The sequence below is a fragment of the Saimiri boliviensis genome, chromosome 2 (genome assembly GCF_048565385.1).
Source record: "Saimiri boliviensis isolate mSaiBol1 chromosome 2, mSaiBol1.pri, whole genome shotgun sequence".
In the NCBI taxonomy this organism is placed as follows: domain Eukaryota; kingdom Metazoa; phylum Chordata; class Mammalia; order Primates; family Cebidae; genus Saimiri; species Saimiri boliviensis.
This window is the reverse complement of record NC_133450.1, coordinates 13,409,951-13,420,714: the sequence shown is the minus strand read 5'-3', so window position 1 is coordinate 13,420,714 and position 10,764 is coordinate 13,409,951. Positions and strand designations below refer to the sequence as shown.

Below are 10,764 nucleotides of genomic sequence, written 5' to 3'. Positions count from 1 at the left end.
TCACCATGTTGGCCAGGCTGGTCTTGAACTCCTGACCTCAAGTGATCTGCCTGCTTCAGCCTCCCAAAGTGCTGAGATTACAGGTGTGAGCCACCATGCCCAGCCTCCAAACCACACTTTTTAAAAATTAGGTCTTTTCACATAATCCCATATTTCTTGGAGGCTTCAAACCACCCTTTTTTTTTTTTTTTTTTTTTTTTTTTGAGACAGAGTCTCACACTGTCGCCAGGTGCTAGGCTGGAGTGCAGTGGCACAATCTCGGCTCACTGCAACCTCCGCCTCCCGGGTTCAAGCAATTCTCCTGCCTCAGCCTCCCGAGTAGCTGGGACTACAGGCGCACGCCACCACGCCCAGCTAATTTTTGTATTTTTAGTAGAGACGGGGTTTCACCATGTTGGCCAGGATGGTCTCGATCTCCCGACCTCGTGATCCGCCCGCCTCGGCCTCCCACAGTGCTGGGATGACAGGCTTGAGCCACCGTGCCCGGACAGCCAAATCACACTTTTATAGTTTGCTCACATCCAGTGACATTTTAGTGTTCACTGCATGAACCAGCTGAGTTCCTAGTCTATATGTAGACATCACAGTGTTTGCACAGTGCCCCCTATATTTCCCACGAACATCCACATTCACGGTTTTGTATAGGATTGGGGATGCACGCTCACCCAGGTGTCATCTCAAGAGTGTTTACCCTCCCCTGGCTATTCACACTCACCATGAGTGTGCCCGGGTGTTCCAGGGTATACGCTCACCCAGGCGTCCACCAGACTCTGCTGCTCTCCTTCCCATGACCCAGGGTCTCCCTCAAGAGGTCCCAGATGGCTCTGGGTGTGGTGTGCCTTCAGCTCTGGCCAAGATGCTGGCAGCCCAGAAGAGCCTGCAGCAGTAACGGGGGCGGCCTTGGTAAGGGATGAAGTGAGGTGGATGCGAGGTAGATGCCCTCTCTGGCTATATGTTCTCCAGACACATGGGTATTTTATGGGTTAGAAAACACAGCTGTGAGAAGCTGGGTGTGAGGAGCCACCCTCTCTCCAAGCAAAATCTTCGCCTACACGGCACCTGGGCGGTAAGGGCTTGGTCCCTGCCCAGGTCACCACCAGGACTCTAGCCCAGGGAAGGTGAAATGGGGGTCAGAAAGGCTGGGTGCCCTTGGTGACCAGGCCTAGACAGATGGGGTGGGACAGAGGGATAGAGACAGACAAGTAGCCCTGCAGAGACCATTCTTAGTGGGTTTGCCTTTTGCTCCCAGAAGCAAGGCAGTCTGCAGTGTGGCCGAATCAGGGCAATTTTTTCTCTAGGAGAACAAGAGCTTCAAGGGTGGGATGTTAGGCAGTGACAAGGAAGACAAACAAAAGGGAGAAGGAGTTTGAATCCCATCCCCAATTTTTAAAAGTTGAAATTTTTATAATGTAAAATTCACTCATGGCCGGGCGCGGTGGCTCAAGCCTGTAATCCCAGCACTTTGGGAGGCCGAGGCGGGTGGATCATGAGGTCAAGAGATCGAGACCATCCTGGTCAACATGGTGAAACCCCGTCTCTACTAAAAGTGCAAAAAAATTAGCTGGGCATGGTTGCACGTGCCTGTAATCCCAGCTACTCAGGAGGCTGAGGCAGGAGAATTGCCTGAGCCCAGGAGGCGGAGGTTGCGGTGAGCCGAGGTCGCGCCATTGCACTCCAGCCTGGGTAACAAGAGCGAAACTCCGTCTCAAAAAAAAAAAAAAAAAAAAAAAAAAATTCACTCTTTTGGATCTATAATTCTGTGATTTTTGACAAATACATTCACATAACCACCATCACAATCAAGATAAAAAATATTTCCAAAACCTCTCAAATTTCCTTTGCAGTCAACCCTTCCCCTGAGCCCCAATTGCTGGCAACCACGGCTCTTTCTTTCACTGTGGTTTGGCCTTTTTGAGAATGTCATGTAAATGGAGCCGTATAGTAGGAGCCTTTTGAATTTGCTTTCTTTCATTCAGTATAATTGCCCATGGTGTTTTATCAACAGTTCATTTCTTTTTATTGCTGAGTAGTAGTCATTCCATGTATGTAGCTCAGTTTGTTTCTCTATTTCCCAGTTGAAGGACATGTAGGTTGTTTATAGTTCTTCAGTTATTTATTTATTTATTGAGACAGAGCTCTGTTGCCCAGGCTGGAGTGCAGTGGCACAATCTCAGCTAACTGCAATCTCCGCCTCCTGGGTTTAAGTGATTCTCTTGCCTCAGCCTCCTGTGTAGCTGGGATTACAGTTTCCCGCCACCATGCCTGGCTAATTTTTTTTTTTTAATTTTAGTAGAGATGGGGTTTTACTATGTTGGCCAGGCTGGTTTTGAACTTCTGACCTCAAGTGATCTGCCTGCCTCGACCTCCCAAAGTGCTGGGATTACAGGTGTGAGCCACCGCACCCAGCCAGTTCTTCATATTTTAAAAAGTTTTTTGTTTTTATTTTTTTGAGACAGAGTCTTGCTCTGTCAGCCAGGCTGGAGTGTAGTGGCACGATCTTACCTCACTGCAACCTCCACCTCCCAGTTCAAATCCTGCCTCAGCCTTCTGGAATAGCTAGGACTACGTGTACCACCATACCTGGCTAATTTTTGTATTTTTTTTTTTTAGTAGAGATGGGGTTTCATCATGTTAGCCAGGCTGATCTTGAATTCCTGACCTCAGGTGATCCACCCGACTTGGCCTCCCAAAGTGCTGGGATTACAGGTGTGAGCCACCATGCCCCGCCCAGTTATCTGGGTTTTAGCAAGTACATTTTAGCTATAAATACTTGTATACAGGTGGGCCAGCTTTTGTGTAGCATGTTTTTCATTTCTTTTGGGTAAATACCTAAAAGTAGGCTCTACGGTAAGTATTGGAAGGATCACTTGAATTCATGAGTTCAAGACCATGTGTTGCCTGGGCAACATAGCAAGACCCCATCTTTACAAAAAAAATTTTTAAAAATCAGCTGGGCTGGGATCACAGGAGGCTCAGATGGGAAAATCACTTGAGCCTGGGAGGTCAAGGCTGCAGCAAGCCATGATCACGCCAGGACACTCCTGCCTAGGCGACAGAGCAAGATCCTGTCTCAAAAATATAACAAATCAGTAAGTAAATAAAAAATGTAAAAGGAAGTATGGGTCAAGGCTTATTTATTTTTTACATAGGGAAATTCCAGTTGTTCTAGTACAACTTGTTGAAAAGGCTGTCCTTTCTCCATTGACCAGCTCCTTTTTAAAAAAATTTTTCGCCGGGCGCGGTGGCTCAAGCCTGTAATCCCAGCACTTTGGGAAGCTGAGGCGGGTGGATCACGAGGTCAAGAGATCGAGACCGCTGGGCGCGGTGGCTCAAGCCTGTAATCCCAGCACTTTGGGAGGCCGAGGCGGGTGGATCACGAGGTCAAGAGATCGAGACCATCCTGGTCAACATGGTGAAACCCTGTCTCTACTAAAAATACAAAAAAAATTAGCTGGGCATGGTGGCGCGTGCCTGTAATCCCAGCTACTCAGGAGGCTGAGGCAGGAGAATTGCCTGAACCCAGGAGGCAGAGGTTGCGGTGAGCCGAGATCGCGCCATTGCACTCCAGCCTGGGTAACAAGAGTGAAACTCTGTCTCAAAAAAAAAAAAAAAAAAAGAGATCGAGACCATCCTGGTCAACATGATGAAACCCCGTCTCTACTAAAGATACAAAAAAATTAGCTGGGCATGGTGGCACGTGCCTGTAATCCCAGCTACTCAGGAGGCTGAGGCAGGAGAATTGCTTGAACCCAGGAGGCGGAGGTTGCGGTGAGCCGAGATCGCGCCATTGTACTCCGGCCTGGGTAACAAGAGCGAAACTCTGTCTCAAAAAAAAAAAAAAAAAAATTTTTTTCCTTTTTTTATTTTTTGAGATGGAGTCTTGCTCTATAGTCCAGGATGGAGTGCAATGGCACAATCTTGGCTCACTGCAACCTCTGCCTCCCAGGTTCAAGTGATTCTCCTGCCTCAGCTTCCTGAGTAGCTGGAATTACAGGCTTGCGCCACCATGCCCGGCTAATTTTTTTGTATTTTTTTTTAGTAGAGATGGGGTTCCACCATGTTGATCAGGCTGGTCTTGAACTCCTGACCTCATGATCCACCCATGCTGGCCTCCCAAAGTGCTGAGATTACAGGCATGAGCCACTGAACCCAGCACCCACTTTAAGAAAAAAAAAAAAAAACCACAATGGCTTTTCAAGGCATTGACCTCAGCACCCGATAGCCTTCTCAGTGTACAAAGGTCAATAGTGAGGACAAATGCCTTTCTTATCTAATTTCAGAACAGGACTACTTATGCTCAAATATGACACAGACTGTTCAGTGGAACAGCTCTTTGGGCTCTTACTGACAGCCCGTCTGCTCTCCCCAGGACTCATGTCTGAGTCCTGAGAATAGGACCAGGAGACTGCTATGATTGCCAAGGACATGCCTGTGTCTAAAACTGCCCCTCCCCTCTAATGACTCTCCTGTTTCCCAGAAGGCTCCTAAACCAGATAGTTTTTTTTTTGTTTTTTTTTTTTTTTTAGACAGAGTCTTGCTCTGTTGTCCAGTCTGCAGTGCAGTGGCGTGATCTCAGCTGACTGCAACCTCCACCTCCCGGGTTCAAGCAATTCCCTTACCTCAGACTCCTGAGTAGCTGGGATTATAGACATGTGCCACCATGCCTGGCTAATCTTTGTATTTTTAGTAGATATGGGGTTTCACCACGTTGGCCAGGCTGGTCTTGAACTCCTGACCTCAAGTGATCCGCCTTCCAAAGTGCTAGGATTATAGGATTAAGCCACTGTGCTGGGCCTGGGCAGAATAGATTTTAAATCCTCTGCACTCAATTAACCAGCCTCCATCAAACAGAGGGGAAATGCCCCAGGAGTGCATCAGCTGCCTTTACCTTTCTGCTGCGTCACCCATCAAAGCTGCTGCTGAAGCCAGGTGCAGTGGCTCACACCTGGAATCCCAGCACTTTGGGAGCCCAACATGAGAGTGTCGTTTAAGCCCAGGAGTTTGAGACCAGCCTGGGCAACACAGTGAGACCTCATCTCTATTTAAAACAAAACGAAAGCTGCTGTTGATTTTCATTTCAGCCTGAGGCTGATCATAATCAGTGGGAAAGCACACAGTGCAAGGTATACCAGAATTCCGCCAAGTCCTGGCTTCTGGAGATGCTTCGGAGTTTGAGTCAGGCTCAAAGCCAGGCCAGGTCTGATTTCCAGTCCTCTGATCTTTGTTTTATCACAGCGGCCTGTCATACAGGATTGTAGGGAAAGTTGATTGCTCTCTGTATTTGGTGGACCTGAATCTTCCCTCCAAGGTGCCAGGGAGATGCAGAGGGTCCGCACTCTGGGAACAGAGAGGATGACTCACCCAGGTCATCCTGAGGAAAATGGATATTGTTGTACGGAACTCTGAGTGCATGTGTTTGTGAGTGGCTGCACGAGAGCATGCAAGCCTGACGGGGTGTGTCACAGCGCGTATATGCCCATGCCCAGTTCTGGTCCCCAAATGCAGTGTGACCTTAGGCATTTCACATTCCCTCTCTGGACTTCAGTTTCCTCCACAGTAAAATGAGGAGATTCAGTGGGCAGTAAAGCCTATGCTAAGGTCTGCATAATGTCAACTGGGAGCCTCTCTGCCCCTTGAAATTCAGGCGAAATTGCTTTGAACCCGACTGTCCCACGGCCAGTGGACACCAAAGACCTCAAAGATTGTCTAAATCCCAGGAAGCCTCCTCTGCTTCAGGCTCAGGTTTTCTTTTTTTTTCTTTTGTTTTTTGAGATGGACTCTCACTCTCTTGCCTAGGCTGGAGTGCAGTGGCATGATATTGGCTCACTGCAACCTCTGCCTCCTGGTTTCAAGAGATTCTCCTGCCTCAGCCTCCCAAGTAGCTAGGACCACAGGTGTCGTGGACCGTCCGGGACGGGTAGGCACGTCTGCCGGGGGTCTCTCGACCTGCAAGAGGGTCCCAATACCTGGAAGAGGGAGTGCGCCTGGAAAAATAATAAAGACAGAGAGAGAGAGAAAGCGAGGCGTCCGGAGGGCTGATAGGCTGTGCCTAAACAGCAAATTTTATTTTTCAAAGGCCAGGAATAAATACACTTTCTTGGCTCTGGTCATAGCAAGAGGAAATGCAAATGTATGCCTCACATGGCCTATACAATAGAGAAGTCAGATATGTAATCAGTGGTTGTAAAAAGTAACAGAATTTCCTGTAATCACAAAGCTTGTTTACATCCAAACATTATTCCTCCTGACCATCCTGGTCAATCACGAGGTCAAGAGATCAAGACCATCCTGGTCAACGTGGTGAAACCCCGTCTCTACTAAAAATACAAAAAATTAGCCAGGCATGGTGGCGTGTGCCTGTAGTCCCAGCTACTCAGGAGCCTGAGGCAGGAGAATTGCTTGAACCCAGGAGGCGGAGGTTGCGGTGAGCCGAGATCGTGCCATTGTACTCCAGCCTGGGTAACAAGAGTGACATTCTGTCTCAAAAAAAAAAAAAAAAAAAAGAGTCATAAAAAGGTTAAAAGCAGGAACCGGTTGCCGGCAGGGGGTCACTCGGTCTAGCAGCAACGCATAGTTTTAGGCCCAAAGGATACTGTGGTTGATATTAGAAACTGATCATTCATCTTTCAGATCCTATATTTCCGGATAGCTCGACTGCCTCCAGTAGGAAACTGTGTTTGGGATCAAACTCACCGAATAGTGAGACTCACGCCTTTTGGGGGTCTCACACGGGAATGTTCCCCACACACAGGTGTGTGCCACCATCCCTAATTTTTTGTATTTTTAGTAGAGATGGGGTTTCACCCTGTTGGTCAGGCTGGTCTCAAACTCCCAACCTCAAGTGATTCACCCACCTCAGCCTCTCAAAGTGCTGGTATTGCAGGTATGAGCCACCTTGCCCGGCCTCCAGGCTCAGGTTTTCTATTCCATTCCACAAATTCAATATGAAGCTCATGCCCTTTAGTTCCCATAATAAGCAGTCATGGGCATTCACTGAACTTTTGTGAGGTTGGTAGACTTGACTGGGGGACACCAGCTTCTTCCCTCCTCTTCCTCTCTGACCACTGCTCCTTGTACCTCTTTCCAGACCCTTCTTCCTCTTTTAAGCAGAGCAGCTTTCCCAGCCTCTGAAGCCCTGTTTCTGCAGATTCCCAACCACCAGGGACCTCATCTTCAACCCCCAATTCTTTTTTTTTTTTTGAGACAGAGTCTTGCTCTGTCACCAGGCTGGAGTGCAATGGCACGATCTTGGCTCACTGCAACCTCCACCTCCTGGGTTCAAGCAATTCTCCTGCCTCAGTCTCCCAAATAGCTAGGACTACAGGTGCCTGCCACTACGCCCAGCTAATTTTTGTATTTTTTAGTAGAAACGGGGTTTCACCATGTTGGCCAGGATGGTCTTGATCTCTTGACCTCATGATCCACCTGCCTTGGCCTTCCAAAGTGCTTGGATTACAGGCTTGAGCCACTGAGCCTGCCCCCCTACTCCCCCACCCCCAGTTCTTATTAAAGCATTTGCTCACAAGAACAGCTCTCTCACTGAGAATTCTGGCACATTCTCCACTACTTTGTACATATGTGATAGATGTATGTGTGTAGTTGTTTATGACTACAGGTGTGCCTGTAACCTAGTGTGTTTGTGATGGGCAGTGGGAGAGGGGTAGATGGAAAATAGTTCCGAGACATTATCCACTACCTTGTACTTATGTTTGTACCTCGCTGTGTACGTGACGGGGGCAGTGGGAAAGGAAGCGCCATAGGGGAAATTAGTCCATGTGTTTGTGTCTCTGTGTCTCTTTTTTCCAAATACAGAGTTAACTCCCAAGAGCATGTACCCAAACACCAGCTTTGTGCAAATTCTCAAAATATCTATTTGTAGTAAGACTCGGCCCAGGTACCACTCGCTCTGGAAACCCTTCCTCCTAGCCTTGGGCTGAACTAACTGTCCCTGCTCTGTCTTGCACAGTCCCTGTATGCCCCTCCAGCAGAGCTTTTGTCACATTCTACTGACATTGCCTGTTTTTTTCGCCTGCCCCATCTCTATAGTGAAACTTCTAGAGGACAGCGACCATGGCTCACTTCCTTTCAGCATCCCAGCACCCAGAATATTCACAATCTGTGTGTGGACTGGGCTGGCCTGGCTTCACACACTCTCAGTGAGATACTCTCAATGGCTACACACCCCTATGCCCACTGCCCGCTCCGGAATGTGGGGTAAACCAACCCATATACCAAGGAGCTTTTCTCTTGGGGTCATCACCTAAGGACCTTCCCCTGGCCAGGGGAAGCTCGCTCTAACCCTGAAGATGGAGGCAGCCTGGGATACAGGGTGTGGGCAGCACCCTGGCTGACCCCCTGCACCCTCCACTGCAGGGACACACCTCCTCTTTTCCGTACTTTCTGGCCCTGGCGCGAACCTTGTTGGCACCAATGGGCTTTTAATATTTTCCATTCCTGGCTGGGATACAACATTTCACCTCAAAAATGCTTCCTCCCCCTCACCAAAGGGCGTGTCTTTCCAGTGAGAGGAACCGGAGCATGGATGTGGAGGTCTGGACGCACCCGCGCTCTGGGGCTTGGAGGAGCCACAGCCTAGCCCTGGAGAAAGAGGTAGCAGAAATGTCTTCCCAGCCAGTGAAGTGAGTTCCCAGGCTGGCCTGAGGTCTCCTGGACCCACAGGAAGACTAGAGCCTCAGTGACAAAGCAGGGGGCCACCTGCCTGCTTCCATCTGAGACTCAGCCCCAACCCTCCACTTGCCCTCTGACCTTGGCCAAGTCTTTTCACCTCTCTGAGCCCCCACATCCCATCTGAACGGTGGGGATAATGACAGTGTCTATCTTTCAAGGCCCTTGTGGGGCTCTCATGCTGCACATCCAGGTCATCTGGGGAGCTTTAAAAAACACCCATGGCCGGGCGCGGTGGCTCAAGCCTGTAATCCCAGCACTTTGGGAGGCCGAGGCAGGTGGATCACGAGGTCAAGAGATCGAAACCATCCTGGTCAACATGGTGAAACCCTGTCTCTACTAAAAATACAAAAAAAGTAGCTGGGCATGGTGGCACGAGCCTGTAATCCCAGCTACTCAGGAGGCTGAGGCAGGAGAATTGCCTGAACCCAGGAGGCAGAGGTTGCGGTGAGCCGAGATCGCGCCATTGCACTCCAGCCTGGGTAACAAGAGCGAAACTACGCCTCAAAAAAAAAAAAAAAAAAAAAAGAATTAAACGTGGAGCGAGCCAGTTGTCTGTGCTGGGGGAGGAGGGTGTTTGGGTGCTTCGTGGAAAGGGCCAACGTCTGCTTTCCTGCTCTTGAGGAGAAAGGATCTGCAGACAGTTCCACAGCCCAGAGGGAGGAAAACAGCCTGACAGCCAGGTCCCTTGGGAAAAGGCAGCAGAGAGCGCCATAGGCCAAAGATGCTCAGTCTCTCACATAACCAGTGTGTCCACCCGCCCCGGTGCCATATCCCAGAGTTATCATGTCATTGCACAGAAGAAAGAACAGCCACTGTCCGGGGGAGGCACAGCCCCTGCCTCAGGGAGCTTCACCCAAAATCCAGGCCCCCAGGAGAGGGCCAGAACCCCTGGAGTCCCAGGCCCAAGGTTCTTCGTTACGGCTATTTAACCTGGGGACCAGAGACCCCCATGGGAGACTTCAGCCCCAGGAGGAAGCGGCTGTTTTCCTCAGGAAACTGTGGGTAAGAAACAGGAGCTTTCTGGAGACACCGTTTCTCACAGCCCTGTGTCCCAGGTTTCCGGCCAGAGGTGGAAAGGAGAGGGACGGAGTGATGGGGAGCACGGTGCAGAGCACTGCAAGGCAGCAGGGATGAGGGGCGGTCAGCAGCGCCACCAGACTGAGCCCTAAATGAGGGGAGTCCAGGAGAGGAGGCTCGCACAACCCACCACTTGGGGTAGTTGCCACCCAGGCTCATTTTTCCAACTGAGGGCACACTGAAAGGAGGGTAAACTAAAAAGTATGGGCACAGGGGAACGCAGGTCCCCTGGGCTGGGCTACAGAAGCACCTACTGGCTTCTACAGCAGCAGCTGGCACCTGTACAGGTCACCTTAGAAAGTGCTTTCGCAGGCTGGGCGCAGCGGCTCACTCCTGTAATCCCGGCATTTTGGGAGGCCGAGGCGAGCAGAACACATAGTCAGGAGCTCGAGACACACCCTTTGGTGAGGGGGTGGCATATGCCTGTAATCCCAGCCACCTTTGAGGAATTTACCCCATCGCTGGGGAGATAGAATGGTCACTATAGAGCACTAAGGTAAATGTAGGGACAATAATATGCCTGGGTTAGTGCCGAGTACCTGTTTTAGGCCCCTTCTGGGGCAGCATTCTGAGGGTAGCTGTCAGGGAAGGCTTCCTGGAGGAGGTATAATCATTTGAGTTTAAAAAAATGAATGGCAGTGTTCACTGCGGCAGCGCATGTGCTGACACTGGAACAATACAGAGACGATTAGCATGGCCTCTGCACAAGGATGATATGCAAACTTGTGAAGCGTTCTATATTTTCATAAGAAAAACAGGCTGGGCATGGTGGCTCACGCCTGTAATCCCAGCACTTTGGGAGACCAAGGCAAGCAGATCACTTGAGGTCAGGAGTTTGAGACCAGCCTGGCCAACATGGCAAAACCCCATCTCTACCGAAAATACACAAAATTAGCCAGGTATGGTGACACACGCCTGTAATCCCAGCTACTTGGGAGGCTGAGGCAGGAGAATCGCTTGAAATCAGGGGGCAGAGGTTGCAGTGAGCCAAGAATCAGC

General features: G+C 49.8%; 1 non-coding gene across 1 annotated transcript; it reads left to right on the top strand.

Moving 5' to 3' along the window:
* Window positions 1-10,403: 10,403 nt before the first annotated feature.
* LOC120364101 (U6 spliceosomal RNA) lies at window positions 10,404-10,510 on the top strand. Its single transcript, XR_005579453.1, has one exon. It is a non-coding gene; the product is annotated as a U6 spliceosomal RNA (small nuclear RNA).
* Window positions 10,511-10,764: the final 254 nt, after the last annotated feature.